Source organism: Lissotriton vulgaris, chromosome 2_1 (assembly GCF_964263255.1).
Source record: "Lissotriton vulgaris chromosome 2_1, aLisVul1.2, whole genome shotgun sequence".
NCBI classification, from domain to species: Eukaryota; Metazoa; Chordata; class Amphibia; order Caudata; family Salamandridae; genus Lissotriton; species Lissotriton vulgaris.
This window is the reverse complement of record NC_141687.1, coordinates 126363210-126379851: the sequence shown is the minus strand read 5'-3', so window position 1 is coordinate 126379851 and position 16642 is coordinate 126363210. Positions and strand designations below refer to the sequence as shown.

Genomic DNA, 16642 nt, shown 5'->3' with positions numbered 1-16642 from the left:
GCAGCTTACCTTCAGAACAGGCAGCACCTTCGCTATTCAGAGTGCCTGCAATTAAAGCATTCATGGAGGGGCTCAAACGAGTGATCCCCCCCAAGACACCCACCTTCACCTGTCTGGAACCTAAACGTTGTTTTAACCAGACTAATGGGACCACCTTTTGAACCTTTACACTCGTGTGAAATACAATTTTTAACATGGAAAGTGGCTTTTCTCGTAGCGATTACTTCGCTTAGAAGAGTTAGCGAGCTGCAAGCCCCAACTACTCAAGAGCCATTCTTCCAGATTCACGCAAATATGGTTGTGCTTAGGACAAACCCTAAATTTATGCCAAAAGTGGTATCCCACTTCCACATCAATCAAACAATAGAACTACCAGTGTTCTTCCCAAATCCACAGTCAGTACCTGAAAGGGCTCTACACACACTAGATGTTAAGAGGGCTCTCCTATATTACATAGACAGGACAAAAGATTTCAGGAAGACAAAACAGTTGTTTGTTGCCTTTTCACCACAACACAAAGGCAACCCCATTTCTAAATCTGGGTTAGCCAGATGGATAGTTAAGTGCATTCAAATATGTTATCTTAAGGCAAAATGCACTTTAACAGTTCCCCCAAGAGCGCATTCTACACGCAAACTGGGGGCATCCATGGCTTTCCTAGGAAACATTCCTCTAGAGGAAATTTGTAAAGCAGCCACATGGACTACCATACATACTTTCACAAAACACTATTGTGTAGATGTACATTCCAAACAGCAAGCTGCCGTAGGACAGGCTGTTCTAAAAACGCTGTTTCAGACTGCTGCAGCTGGCACAGGTAGCCAACGCTAAGGGAGAACATGCTATACATTTTATGCACAGATATGAATTCAGCAGCCCACATGCCTTGAACGGAATATGCTACTTACCAGTATGCATCTGTTCTTGGCATGTAGGGCTGCTGACATTCGTAACGCCCACCCTCCTCCACGGTGCCTGTCGCAGCTGTAGCATTCATTCTAACTCACTTTCTTGCATGGACATCTCTTACTGTACAACACTCCATCTCTGCCACAATGGAAAAAAATAATCTGAGGATGGAGAGGATGCCCATGCGCACTGTAGTCTAAGGGAGGAGCCACCTATCTCGTGATACTTCGAAGACTCTTCTAGGACAACAATGTGCAATCAGCCGGACCCAACACTAGGCGGCGATCTATGCACAGATATGAATGTCAGCAGCCCTACATGCCAAGAACAGATGCATACTGGTAAGTAGCGTATTCCTTCCCAATTCTCACAGTTATCAGAGTTCTCAAAATTCCACACGTAGATATGAAAAACGCCACATATAGATGTGAAAGCCAAAATCACAATTTGCTGATTGGTTCATTAGAAGTACACTGCTGCTTTGAAATTAATGGGAAGGCATTCCTTCACTCCTTCCATGCTCATGACGAGCCCAGCTCATCATGAGGCACAGTGGAGCTGAGCTAATGACGAGCTGGGCTTGTCATAACGGCTGCGGCCCGCCCACCTGCGATTGATTCCCCGCCTGTGTGGTGAATCAATCAGTGGGCGGGGTTGTGACGAGCCCAGCTCGTCATCAGCACATATCCACTGTGACTCATGACGCGCTGGGCTCGTCACGCGCACCAGGGTGCCGCGGCCTCCCGCGCCGTGGGGAAATTACCCCCACAGCCAAGGGGTTAATAGTGACTCGCAATTTGCGAGTCGCCATTAAGGAATGTCTGGGAATCGCTAATTTTATAGTAATTCTTACATGCATAGGCTTTTGCAATTCCTATATTGCGATTCCTTAATAATCGCAATTAAGGAATCGCAAAATCCTACATTGATGCATGTACCTGTATGCACCTGGAACACAACCTCCTGGACCTCTCTCAATTCAGACTCCAAGCCAACCGCAGCACCGAGACAGCCCTGATCGCACCCACTGACGACATCACTGTCCTCCTGGACCACAGCCAAACAGCAGCCCTCATCCTCCTGGACCTGTCAGCCGCCTTCAACATTGTCTTCCATCACATTTTGATCAACAGACTCCACCACATCGAAATCCAGAGAGACGCCCTCAAATGGTTCGCCACATTCCTCACTGGAAGAACCCAGAAAATTTGTCTCCCACAGTTTACCTTGGAGCCCAAGAAGATAGTCTGCAGTGTTCCCCAGGGATCATCCCTCAGCCCCACCCTCTTCAACATGTACATGACCCCCTGGACGACAACATCCAATCGTATTGACTCCACATCATCTCCTAAGCCGACTACACCCAGCTCATCCTCTCGCTGTTTGAAGACCGCTCCATCTACAGAGCCAACTTCCACAGATGTATGATGAACGTCGCTGACTGGATGAAGGAAAACTGTCTCCAGCTCAACACGGCAAGATTGTAGTCCTCAATTTGATTTTGAGCAAATATACAGTGGCTGAAAGAGATTTATTCAGCTGGCCTTCATGAATTTAACTTCGGCCTGGGGGGCGTGGCTTGCTGAACCGCAGAATGGCCGCTCTGTAAGCAAGCTCAGTCGACACTATTCGGCATTGATCCAAACATATTGAGGGGACCGAACGCTGCACCCTACATCACCCAATGACTACTATAACAGCGGTCATCACCGGGGGATATCCTGGCCCTCTAAATTACCTACCTGCCGAGTTAACTGCTCTGTCGACCTGGGACCGGACACTGACGCAGTGCTGTGGAGCTCCGGTGCAGCTGCCCCCTTCCACTTGAGGCTGGTGCTGCGTTTGAGGCCTAGGGGCACGGCCTGCATTGTTGGCGGCGCCTGCCTGTGGTGTTCTGTGGCGCTGGGGAGCTGAGGTAGTTCTTGCTCACGGAGGGTGACCCTGACGCCTGCTTGCTATCCCGGCTTCATCGAGGTGCTGGCGGTGTGTTGGAGGCCAGGACAGGTTGGACGGGCGATGCTGCAGCGCACATGTCGGCCCGTACCTGGGGGGCGTCCCCGACACAGAGGCCTGTAGCGTTTGCTGTGCTGAGAGGTGAGGTGCGGAGGCCGCGATAGGGAGGCCTAGTTTCTGGACTGGCCCCGCAAACGATTTTCGGGCGCCTTGTGGAGGGCACTGTGCGCCCCGGTTCATCGGCCGCCATTTTGCAGGGGGTGGTGCCCACATTAAAAATCCTATGCCGCCTCGCCCTAAACTGCTATCAGCCCGCCTGTCAATGTGTAGGCTGGGTGCCCGGATGGCGGTGTGATGCAGGGGGGGGGGGCGCGAAGAATTGTGCGGGCCGCTGGTGCAACATTGCCTGTCATCTGCTTCTGCCCAGCCGCCATCTTAGGCAAATTGATGTACCTGTGTAGCACCCTGCGGATTGGAAGCCTAGCTGACCCTGGGGAAGCCGAGCTGTGCCTGTCTACTGATTTGCCCATCCACGCTATCTTGGCTCCTGTTGGGACAGTGCTGTGCTGAGAACTTTGGCTGGAGGATTGTTAGTGACCAGCGTTGGCCCCCCACTTCCCCAGCATCCCTGTGGTGGGATCTCTGCTGGTTCCCCCCTGGCATCCGTCGCCTCAGTTGAAGTGGAACCCTGGCAGGAGATCAGCTTGTGCGACGGTTTGTGGCCCATCAAAGCTCACACCGGCCACGTGGCAGTTGAGTTTGGCGTGAACACATCCACTGCGCACTTGAGGAGGCCTGCAACTGTTCGCTTTTCGGAGTGATGACACTGTCAGGCCCTCGTGTGTGCCTGTGGGTGTAACAGCAGTGCTGTCTAGCCATGGGCAAGCCGGACGCCAAGAAGCCTAAGATCAGCTTTGAGCAGCGCCGGTCCACCAGGCATATGGAATCTGAATCGTCCACGGGAGGTGCAACTGGGGAGCATCAAGGAGATCAAGGTGAGGACATATGTACGCTTATGTTGGAAATGCGGTCCAGTCTGCGTACCAGAGACGCTAAGTTGGATACCTTGACGTCCCAGATGGAATCAGTGAAAACTCAAGTGGGAGTCCACGAACATCGGCTGGATGTCCTTGAAAATAAGCAGTCCGATCTCCATGACTTCCAGGTGGAAACTAAAGACCAGATATCGCAAATGGATCATCTCTTATCCATGATTAGAGCCAAAAACGAGGATTTGGAAGCCAGATCGCGTCGAAACAACCTATGCATCACTGGAATCCCGAAAACTACGGCGATCACGAATATGGAGGTGTTCGTGACGGATTTATTGCGGGATCTTTTTGCTACACACCTCTCGCCGGTATTTGCGGTGGAGAGGGCCCATCAAAGTTTGGGAGCCAAGCCGCCTATCGGACCCCCTCCGCTGCCAATATTGGCCAGACTATTGAACTACCAGGACCGACATGTGATAATACGCCAGGCTCGTACTATGGGGCAAATAACACACCAAAGAAATCAGATCGCCTTCTATCCGGCTTCACACCTGCGGTCCAAGCAGCCAGACGTGAATTTTTACCGGCGCAGATCTCATATTCCCTCCTCTACCCTGCCACACTTAAAGTGTCATATGATGGCTCCGCTCACTTCTTCACGATGCCAAGTCTGCCCTGAAGTTTGCTAAACATGTGAGCGGCAGAAGAGGAAAATCCAGTTCCAGATTCGACGTTGGCACCTCACAACAGATAAGTGATAATGACTGATGATGTAGCACTCTGTTGCTTTGTAATGTCACGCCGTTTTTTTTTTCTAAACAAGCACTGTCGATTATATCTGTTCGCAGTTTGGGTAATGTCTGACCTCCTATGTTCATACAAGTTTTGTATTGCATGGCTTGCTATGTTGTTGCAAGCTTCAGCTGTATGGACTTCATTCTCCTGGCCAGCACGTACTGCTGTGGACTGCCAACGTACGTTTACAGTTGCACTTGTTTTCATTATTGGGGCATTTGCCATATTATGTTGCTACTGAGGGGGACCCGGCGGAGGTGGAAAGTGTGAGAAGTTGGCCTGATATATAGTGCTCACTATTCTAGTGATCACTGTGTATCATTCCAAACGACCCTTATTGATGATTGGTTGTAAGTCAACCTTATAGACCAGCTATCCTAGTAGCATGGACACGAGCAGGCTTTAGGCTAAACTCTAGAGCTGTTTTACCATCACATGTACCCCTTGAACACCAAGTGAAAGGACACCACACAAGTTGTTATGAAAATAAAGTATATTTATTAATTACAAGTCTACCCTGAACTCTTTATGAGTCGGGGAGCTAAGCACAATACAAAACTCTTAAGAAAACACTGCAAGTTGCACAAATAACACAAATGCCCGAGGGGCACGAAAAACCATATACTCTAAAAGTGGAATGCTAAATACTAGCAGGTAAGTAACACGATCCAGAGGCTTCAGGACCGCTGGGACTACCTTACTGAACCCTAAGGTTAGGAGCAGGAGGCCTAGGGAACTCGGGTGCAGAGTGTGAACTCTTACGCTGGATGCGGGACAAAGTCTATGGATTCTAAAGTTACTGTTTCCGGACGAATCCGACTAGGTAGACTAAAAACGAAAAAGGATCTGGACACTTGGATAGTGAACCTGCGTTGGAGCACCGAAATGCTCGGGTTACCTAGCCCAGGGGCTGCGGCTGCATAGGGTTCAAATGACGTCGGGAATCCTCGTTGTAGTCTATGGAGCATGAAAGAAGATGTTGCTGGCAGGCGACCTGTGAAGATGTTCCGTGTGATCCAAGGCTGGATCAGTGATGGAGACGACCTGAAAGCAGAGGGAACTCTGTTCTTAATCACTAGCCAGTGATTGTGTGGGCACCAGGATGGCACCGGATGAGGTCACCGCGATCAGGTGAGTGGGCGACGCTGGACTCTGCAGCCACACGGGCCAGGAGGCGTTGTCAGCGACCAGGCTGGAGGTGCGAGCTGTCCCACGAGGCTGTCGGCTGTCGGCGATGCTGGATCCAAGATTGGAGCAACAAACCTTGGCAAAGGCAAGCCCACGCGGTGGAGTCAAAATGGCGTCTGGAGTGGACCAGGAGGATCCAGGGTACTTCTTGTTGGACAAGGAGCAAGGGCCAGTCTAGGTGACCTAGACCAGTGGTGAAACGTCGTGGTACGTTGTCAGAAGGGTCACTAGCCAACGGGCAAGTGACCGGACAACGTGGCAAGCAGCAAAGAAGCAGAAGGGCCCCCCGCAGATCTCGTGGATGCTGGGGGGCTGGACTTCAGTGCTGGAGCTGCTCGGGGTTGGGGCTTCTCAAACCCCAGTGCACTCACTCGAGGATCCCTCGGCGATCGTGCTGGTTGGGCGTCGTGCAGGTTTTGAAGATGGCCGGTCCCTCGGGTCTCGTCACACCCACGAATCTCAGCTGGGCTGATGATGCAGGTAGAGGTCAGAGATGGCAGGGAATCCGGGTCTCGTCGAGCTGGTCAGTCTTGATCCGGAGGATGGACGTGCAGCAAACCGCAACCGCTTAGGTGGTGCCTGCTGGTGCAGGGTGGCTACTCCTTAGCCACAAGGGAGAGTCTTCAGAGAATGTCAAGAGTTCCTTTCGTGGAAAGTAGTTCAAGATTCAAGATTATCTAATCTGGGAAGGGGGCCCGCTCCTACCTTTATCCTAAGAAAAGGGGCTGGCACGCGACTAGGTCCTACCCATGGGTGGGACCAGGAGGGGGGTGGTTACACCCCTCTCCTTTGTCCGGTCTCTCCCCAGCTCAGGGGCTGGGGTGCCCCTGGAACTGGTTTGAGCCGGCATATGCACAGTGAGCACCGGGGTGCCACTTGCAGTCACCTTCCTCTCAGCCCTGCCTACCTGGGATACACAAAATCCTGTCTGGGATGGTACTAGCACCGCCCCTGACAGGAAACCCTTTGTCCGAGCCCTCCTCGCTGGAAGGACTCCCAGCAGCAGGAGGTCAGACTTGTGTCTGTGGTGGCAGCATACATTTTGTGATGCTGAGGCTCGAGTTAACTTTAACCGGGGTTCACAGTTACATACATGTCGTGTCCCTCTAGAAGGGTGGAACCTTATTTTAAAACTTGCTCTCCCCTGAGGCGGAAGCCGGGGGTTCTCTTTCCTATCCCTGTTGCACTTATTTTAATAGCGCACTTTCAATTGTTGTGGTTACTGTCTGCTCATTGGGCGATAACTTTACACATGTATTTTTAAATACATGATTGGTGGCTAAATTATTCACATTACCTTCTGGACATTTACAGCGCGCTGCATTGCGCGTTTGCAGCTTATTCTCATCAGCGCTGCCCTTTCGGTCGCGATCACGTGACCACCCGTGACACCCGCCATCTTGAGCAGGGAAGGGCTGCGCTCCAGTCGATCGAGCGCTCCCGCCCCCTGTATGTATTTAAGGAGCGTCCTTCCTTAACCTCGGTAAACCTTATTTTAAAACTTGCTCTCCCCTGAGGCGGAAGCCGGGGGTTCTCTTTCCTATCCCTGTTGCACTTATTTTAATAGCGCACTTTCAATTGTTGTGGTTACTGTCTGCTCATTGGGCGATAACTTTACACATGTATTTTTAAATACATGATTGGTGGCTAAATTATTCACATTACCTTCTGGACATTTACAGCGCGCTGCATTGCGCGTTTGCAGCTTATTCTCATCAGCGCTGCCCTTTCGGTCGCGATCACGTGACCACTCGTGACACCCGCCATCTTGAGCAGGGAAGGGCTGCGCTCCAGTCGATCGAACGCTCCCTCCCTTCCCGCCCCTTTCATGTATAAAAAGAAAGGCACTTCCCGTCCGCGCAGCGGGCGGGCGCAGCGGGCGCGCCGGCGGCGCGCCGGAGGCGCGCCAGAGGCAAGCCCGTCTGCGCCCGTCCGCGCCGGGACCGGGCCCAGGGCCATAAATCCTGCCAAAAATTTATCGGCAAGTATCATAACTTACTCCAGACATGATCTAATCGCCTCATGTCCTCGTGACACGTCCAAATGTCTAAAAAGGAACCTCTCTGATACTCACAAAGACACGACTATAGCCTGTCCTCACTGTCTCTACTCCATTCCCCTGCTTCCTCCCCATCAAACTACGGGCATTCCAATCAACTATGATGCAGGTGATACTACTTCTATAGCTCTTATCAATGCCCGTTCTCTTGGCAAACATAGGCAGGAAATATTTGATCTTATTACTGACTATTCTCTTGATATATTGTTCATCACGGAAACATGGACAGATGAATCCTCACAGCCAGATCTGGTCATCGCTGTGCCACCAGGATTTAAGGCCTACTGTCAGGATAGGCCCAAACAAAGAGGGGGTGGGCTGGCCATAATCGCCAGAGACACATACCCTGTTAAAACAACCGTCATCCCTTCCACCGCCTGTGAGGCCATGCAATTTTCTATTAACATCTCCCCCTCATTCAACTTTAAGGGAATGTTAATATATCGGCCCCCGGGATCAAAAACCACTTTTCTGTCCAGCTTAAACTCCATAATGGAATCTGTAGCTACAGAAACCAGTTTCACTGTTCTCGGTGACCTGAATTTTCATTTAGATCTTGATCACCTAGCGGATTCCGCCACCCTCACCTCTGACCTAGGTAATCTAGGATTAAAACAGCTTGTCAGGTCCCCCACTCACCAAGCGGGCCACATTCTGGACCCTATTTTCTCCAATTTAGAAGGACTCCAAATCACCAACATTCTGCCCATGCAGTGGACAGATCACTTTGCAATTTTTGCGAACTTTGCTACTCACAAGGATTATAATAACAATTCCCAATCGGTTCCTAAACTACCGTTTAAAGATTGGAAAAATATAAATCTAGAAAATTTCAAGTCTACACTTATACAATCTTGTCCAGAGTTCGCTGCCGACCCCAATACAGCTCTCCAGCAATTATATGACTGGATTGGTCAGGCATCCCACCAATCAGCCCCGTCCAAGGAACACTCCAGCAACCGATCTAAACCCTCCGCTCCTTGGTACAATGACATACTAAGGACACAAAAACAGATAAACCGCAGTAAGGAGAGAACCTGGAGGAAAGACTATGATGCTGTCAGTAAGTCTGCCTATAGGGAAGCTGTTACCCTATATAAAAATATGATAGCGCAAGCTAAAAGAGAATATTATACTGACCAAATCGAGCAGGCCAAGAACTCTAGTAAACAACTATTCTCTATTACCAAATCTTTATCAGGAAACTCCCCTGACCTCACGCCTCCCCCGTCACAATCTCTGTGTGATGCTCTTGCATCTTTTTTCTACACCAAAGTAGACGTCATCTACCAAGCTTTTTCTTCCAAATTACCTCCGGTCGCCACATCTTCCGTTACCCCCTCTTTAGCTAATGTCTTTCCGTGCTTTCAACCAGTTACCCAGGAGCAAATAAAAAACACACTACTGACCATTAAATCAGGTTCTCCCCTCGACCCTTGCCCCCTATCGGTCCTCAGACCAGCTTTAGAAGTCATCATACCAGCTCTCACACAGGTCTGCAACCTGATACTGCAGTCAGGCCAATACCCTAATTCGCTCAAAAACACGCTACTAAAGCCTTTGCTAAAAAAACCTTCGCTCGATAAAAATGAGCTGAAAAACTACCGACCAATTGCCAGCTTACCGTTCATTGCTAAGACCATTGAAAAGATCATGAACACCCAGATCTCTGAGTTCATCGAGGTTCACCAGCTCCTGGACGATACGCAGTTTGGGTTCCGAAAATTTCACGGGACCGAGTCCGCCTTGATTAAAGCCGCGGATGACATCCGGGAGATTAGGGACCAAGGTGGCACTGCCATATTGGTGCTGTTAGATCTATCAGCGGCTTTTGACACGGTCGACCACAACATCTTGGTCGACCGTGTCCAAGGATTTGGCATCTGTCACTCGGCCAAAAACTTAATAGCCTCCTTCCTTGCCAATAGAACGCAGGCGGTCATCCTAGGACCATTTCAATCAGCACAACTCTCCGCCCCCTGTGGTGTCCCTCAAGGCTCATCCCTTAGTCCGACACTTTTTAACATCTATGTGTCGGACCTAGCTAAGACCATCAAAGCTCATGGGATGAGCCTTACCTCGTACGCCGACGACACCCAACTAGTGTTGGCGATCAAGGGTGACGGAGAGCAAGTAGCTGAAAAATTTAAGAAAGGGCTCCTAGACATAGGAGACTGGATGGAAACCAACTGTTTAAAGCTAAACTCAGAGAAAACTGAGGTGCTTATCTTCGGTCCATTATCCCCAGCCTGGTCCACCAGCTGGTGGCCAGAAACCTTTGGTACCCCTCCTACACCGACCTCGAAGGTCAGGAATCTGGGGATTATCTTCGATGATGGACTGAATTTCATGGATCATGCCAATAAGACAGCATCCACAGCGCACCTAAAACTAAAAATGATTCGCAAAATTCGTCCTTTTTTACCCGATTCTGCGATAAAGACCCTGGTCTCGGCTCTTGTCCTATCATCACTGGATTATTGTAACGGCTTATTTCTCAATGCGCAATCTCGAGTCACCACAAAACTTCAAACTATACAGAATGCAGCAGCCCGTCTCATTACCGGCAAAACAAAGTTCGAACCTATTGCCCAAAACATAAAGGACCTTCACTGGCTGACTGTACAAAAAAGGATCCACTTCAAGGCTCTTTGTATAGTTTTTAAATCAGTTAATAATCGAGGACCACATTTTTTGAGAGACAAACTCCAACTTTACAAACCGACTAGAGCGTTACGCTCAGCCACTCTTAATCAACTGTCTGTCCCACGCACCAAAACAGTGTCCTGGGGAGACCGTCGCTTTCTGGTGGCGGCCCCCAGACTTTGGAACACCTTGCCTCTCAACATCAGACGAAGTACCACGCTGTTTCAGTTTCGCAAACTCTTGAAAACCTGGTTGTTCTCTCATTAACCATGTTTATCTGTCATTCTGTTTACTCTGCTATCCCACTTTTTCAATAATGGTTTTCAGCGCCTTGACGCCTAAGGGTATAAGTAGCGCTTTACAAGTGTCAAAAATAAATAAATAAATAAATGCTAACCCCGTTACCAGAATTGGCGAGGGGTTAATATTCCAATTCGTATGACACCTTACTCGACATGTTTTGATAATGCGATACCAAAGTTAGCAAATAACCGCGAGGAATATAATGCACTTAAGAGTATATGGTACGCGTTATCATGGAACAGCTATTAGGACTTGGTTCCGCAAGCTGCAAACGGGCTCAGCTCATGCCAGAGCACCATCTCACATAATTCCAAGCACTCTGCCTTCAGGATTGATAAGGCCTGCCATAGGAGTGACTGATAGGACTATATGTGTCCATTTTAGGGTTAGATATAGGAATACTATATCTACAGCAAAGGGTGATTACACCACCTTGCCCAGCTGTCGTGCAGCCAGTTGTGTCAGATTTGGATGGCCAGCCAGGGGTGGCATAATACATGCTGCAGCCCCTGGTAGGCCCTGGTTGCACCTATGCCCTGGGTACCTAAGGTACACGATACAGGGGCTGATAAGGTGACTCAGTATCCAATTAGATATGTACCTAAGGTACATGGAATCCATTTTACAGAGAGAGCAGTGGGCCTGGGGTCCTGAATAGCAGGGCCCCAGGTCAACTAAGTCGAAAAACCAGCAAAACACCAGGCAAAAAGTTGGGGGCAACCATAGTCAGATATCCACCTTCCTACAGAAAGGGTGGTACGAAGTCTGATTGTAACTGCAGGCCAAATGATGCTACTCATGTCCCTTGTTTGTATGCCGCTCCATCCTCCAACTTTACCATGTTGTAGGTCTTGCCCCTTGCAGTATCTTGGCCACCCTGCTACGGTAGGGAAGTCGGCTGGCTCTCTCTCGTCCCCATCGGAAATTTCCCTTTCGAATGCTATGTTATGTACTATGGGGGTGGCTATGCTTCAACCTGATTGAGGGGTTGATGTGGGTGGGGAGCGGGTAGGGGGAAATGTTTTTTGTTTCTTTTGTGCATTGCCAAGAACGAAAGTGCCAATCGCGCTTGCGCCAGAGCCACACACACGCTGGACCAGATGTAGCATTGCTTTACATGCAGTTGTACAGTTACTCACGAGACACAAGTGAACTGCTTGACATGGAACATACGCTGTCTGTCTGAATGACAGTAGAAAAGCTAGGCTTGTGCATGCATATCTCACTAGACACAATATCGATCTCTGCGTCTTACAGGAAACACACCTTCGATTCCAGTCTTCCGCTAAACTCCGCCACAGACGCTGGGGTGCAACGTATGCATCTGCCTATTCAGATTACTCTAGAGGGGTGGCGGTGCTGGTAAAGAGAGGTTTAGACTGGAGGGAAAGGGAACTTCACATTGCTCCAGACAGTCGTTACATTATCCTGTTGGGTCAGCTGGGGGGTATCTTGCTGACCATTGTTGTGGTGTACGGGCCAAACACTGACTCTCCCGACTTTTTTCAGAGGCTCTGGGCCAAGGTTAGGGCCACTGGTTGCACCATGGTTTGGTGGGGGGGGGGGGATGGGGGGGGCGACTTTATTGCCTTCCTGGACGACGACTTGGATAGACAGGGCTTGGCGAGAACACATCACCCTTCGTCCAGCAAGGTGTTGAACACTTTCCTCACTGACGGGGACATGGTTGACATCTGGCACCTCCGCAACCCACTGCTCAGAGAGGACACATGCTTCTCTGGCCAACATCGTTCCTGGTCCCGTCTTGATTACTGGTTAATGTCTTGAGATGTGGCTAGCTGGGTTGTGGACTCTAGACACTTGTCGAGGACCATTTCTGACCATGCCTTCTGACTTTGTCCCTCCCTGGCACCACACGAGGACAATTCTCCTGGAAACTCCCTCAACATGCGCTTCTCGATGAAGCGTTTGAGGAGATACGCTCTGACATAGCAGATTACTTCGCGCTTAACACAGGCTCTGTTGACACTGAGGCCTCGCTGTGGGAGGCGTTTAAGGTGGTCATTAGGGGGCAGTGCATATCCAGGCAAGCGGGAGTACTCAAAGATGTTAGGAACACTCTTTCCAACCTGGAGGCACTGATTAAGGAACTAGAGGGGAGGATTACTATTGACGATGACTCAGCCCTCCTGGCAGACCTGAAAGTTAAATTGCTAGAATATGAAGAGTAAGCTCAGAGAGAAGTGAAAATCTAGGGGAAGTATGCAGAGTCTCTTCGGTATGGTGAGGGTGACGGACCCGGTCGCACTCTCTCCGGCATGCTTCGTGCCCCGCGCTCTATGGCATATGTCCCTGAACTAGTGGGAGAGGATGGACAAAAGATTAGGGGATCCCTAGCTATTCTACAGGAATTATCTTCCTTATATGCTCATTTATACACAGCAACACAGTCTGAATGCCCTGAAGGCATGCAAAAGCTTTTAGACTCCTTGGCCCTCGTATGGTTTAATGATTGCCATAGAGAGTATATGCACTTACCCTTCACGGTAGTGGATGTCACTGATGTTATTAATAGCCTACCTCTTGACAAGGCTCATGGGTCCGATGGCCTAACTACCGCCTTCTATAAAACATATGTTGAAGAACTAGCCCCCAGACTCCTTGCAGTATTTGAGGAAGAGTATGATACTGGTATTCTACCAAACTCTATGCACGAAGCAATAATTGTCACCTTGCTAAAACCTGATAAGCTGGAAACCGATCTGAACTCTTATAGGGCTTTATCACTCATCAGCGTAGAAGTCAAGATTCTGGCTAAGTTGATAGCGAACAGGCTGCAGCCTTTACTTCCCATCATCGCCTTGCCGAATCAATCTGGATTCATTCCTGGGAGATCTACCTCGCTTAATCTCAGAACTGTGTTTTCCGCCCTGCATTACCTTCATCCCTATGTTCAGCCGGCGGTGGTGTTCCTGGATGCGACAAAGGCTTTCGATTCGCTCGAGTGGCCGTTCTTATTCAAAATCTTGGAGCAGATGGGTTTCGGCCCCATGTTTCTCCAGTGGATTAAATCACTCTATACTGAACCGATGGCCAGGGTGCAGGTGAACAATATTGTATCTGACCCCTTCCAGATAACGCGTGGCACGAGGCAGGGCTTCTCACTTCTGCCCTTGTTGTTTGCCATCGCGATGGAGCAGTTAGCTGCACGCATCTGGCAACACCATACTGATAAGGGGATTGGTTTCAGCCTGCGTAGTCTCTTGACTTCGCTCTATGCGGACGACATAACATTATATATTATCAACCCTGAGCGTAATCTTGACATTGTCTTGCGTGAGTTCATTAAATTTGGCGGGCAATCTGGAGTGAACACAAATTGGGCAAAATCAGTGATATTCCCCTTAACCGACAACACCAAGGCGGTGACTTCGGAATTCCCGTTAAAATGGGAACAGGACCAAGTGAAGTACTTGGGTGTCTGGATTAGACGAGACCTACAAATTTTGGGAGGGCTGTGTCCTGGCTGGAGGACAAGGTCATTTTATGGTCTAAACTCCCACTGTCGCTTGCAGGTAAAATTGCACAAGTCAAAATGATTATCTTGCCTACATTTTTGTATCTTTTCGTAAACTTTGCACTGATACTCACTAGCCCCTTTTTCAAGTTCTTGCAATCCCAATTGATCTCTCTGGTCTGGGCGAATGGCCAGGCTTGGGTGTCCTGGGCCCTTTTGTCGCAACGAACTGCTCAAGGCGGGCGGGGCTCGCCTGATATGAAATTGTATGCATTATCTGCCCTGGCACAATTCCTGCATTATGGGGTACATCCGACGCTGTTCCAACCTCACGTGGCGGTGGAGGCGGACGCGGTGGCACCTGTTCCTCTTTGGGTCGCTATATAGCAATCCTAAAAGAGGCCTAGGGAGGGCATTGACACATCTGAGACCCTGCAGTGGGCTTGGGATGGCCTGCGGAGAAGGACGGGAGCGAAGGTTCTATATGCCCTCTCTATTCCTCTTGCACAAAATCCTATGTACCCAATGTTACAGATGAGCTTGGTGGTAGGATGGCACAGACGTTGTCTTTACATACCTTTGCTGACGTGTATCCTGAGGGGCAGTTCCGAGACCCCCCCCAGTTGCAGAAGAAGGCCAAACGGTGCCCTTTGGTGAGGCATTTTTATATCACAAACTTCGGGCTGCCCCTCCCAGCCAACCCCGCTAAGTGCTTTGGAGAACCTCTTGCGGACACCATCTTCACGTAGGCTCATTATTATTAAATGAATTTGTAATGCGAGCAGCTACCCTAGACAGGGTTTCCCGGCGCAGGCATGTCTGCTACTGCATACCAAATGGACGGCAAGCTAATTACTGAGAAAAAAGCCAGGTCTTAAGATCTCGCCTAAACTTGGGGTAGATAGATTCATGTTTCATTAGACTAGGGAGAGAATTCCATAATCTAGGACCGAGAAATGAAAAGGAGCGAACTCCCATTCTAGTAAGTCTACAACTAGGGGTGACAAGATTGCCTAGAGTGGCTGAGCGTAGAGGCCATGAAGGGGCATATGGATGGATAAGCTCCTGAAGATAGTCTGGGGTGGTTCCTTGCTTAATTTTAAAAACAAGACACAAGGTCTTGAATTTAATACGGCTGTCGATGCGGAGCCAATGTAAGTCCCGAAGGAAAGGAGAGATGGATGATTTCCTTGGGACATGACAAAGAAGACGAGCTGCGGAGTTCTGCATCACTTGGTTTCCTCAACACCTTCTGACTTCCGCCTAGATACAGTAGTCCAGGCAAGAAGTGACCAATGCCTGGACTACCGTTCTTTTGGTGGAGTCTGGAACTTCCAGGCTCATCACCAGACTGTACACGTCCATGCAGAAAGATGCCTCTGTGACTACTTCTAACGCTCGTCATAAATGGTCTGCCGAGCTGCCTTCCCTCTTGACTGACGACCAGTGGTCGTACTGCTATGCTCAGATGACCGAACTGTCACCCAACTATAAACTCAGATTAATTCATTTCAAATTTTTGAACTGCTACTACAGGACACCCATTGGTTACATAGAATGGGATTGAGAGAGGATGACTGTTGCTGGCGCTGCGGTGCAGCTGGCGCTGCGGTGCAGCTGGCGCTGCGGTGCAGCTGGCGCTGCGGTGCAGCTGCCGCCACTTTCTTTACACATGGCGTGGGACTGGCCTCTCATCACTGAATATTGGTCTGCGATATTGGAGGTCATAAACCAGGTCTAGGAGTTGACACTGTCCCCATCCCTGCTACCGGCTGTGGGGTAGGAGGAGAAAGTCTACGATCACGAATTGGATCAGAGAGGTCACCTATGGCCATACACAATTTGCCACGTTCTGGGCCTCTAGGGCTAAGGAAATATGGGGGCCATTTATTGACTGGGCTCGGGAACGGTTGGGTGGACCTGGTGGGGATACTGATACTGTTAACGATGCTGGTTCAAACTGAAGGTGCCACATTTGCGGGAATCAATGTCATTGATGTTGTGCTATTTACTGATATGTTGTAAGCAATATGTGTTAGCTATTATCTGTAGCAGGTTCCTTGGGGTGAAGGCCTTGTTTCTACTTGTCAATGCATGTATTCATCTTCTACAGTGATTTACAATGCTGTTTTTGTGGGATTATCGTTGCCTCCTGCGGGTGCGTTTTCTTTTGTACCATTGGCGAAATGGACAATGCAATGTTCTCTTTTCTTTTTATGTTTTCATTTTGGTATTTCTATTTGATCTGTATTATTTTAAAAATCAATAAAGAAAGTGAAAAAAAAAACTTCTGCCTTTTACTGTGTAAACTGTGGAGGA

At 49.4% G+C, this 16642-nt stretch overlaps 1 protein-coding gene across 1 annotated transcript in view; it reads left to right on the top strand.

Annotated features, from left to right (window-relative positions):
- SUMF2 (sulfatase modifying factor 2) overlaps window positions 1–16642 on the top strand; it is a 175501-nt gene that overhangs the window by 141094 nt on the left and 17765 nt on the right. The gene's annotated exons all lie outside the window — the stretch shown is intronic.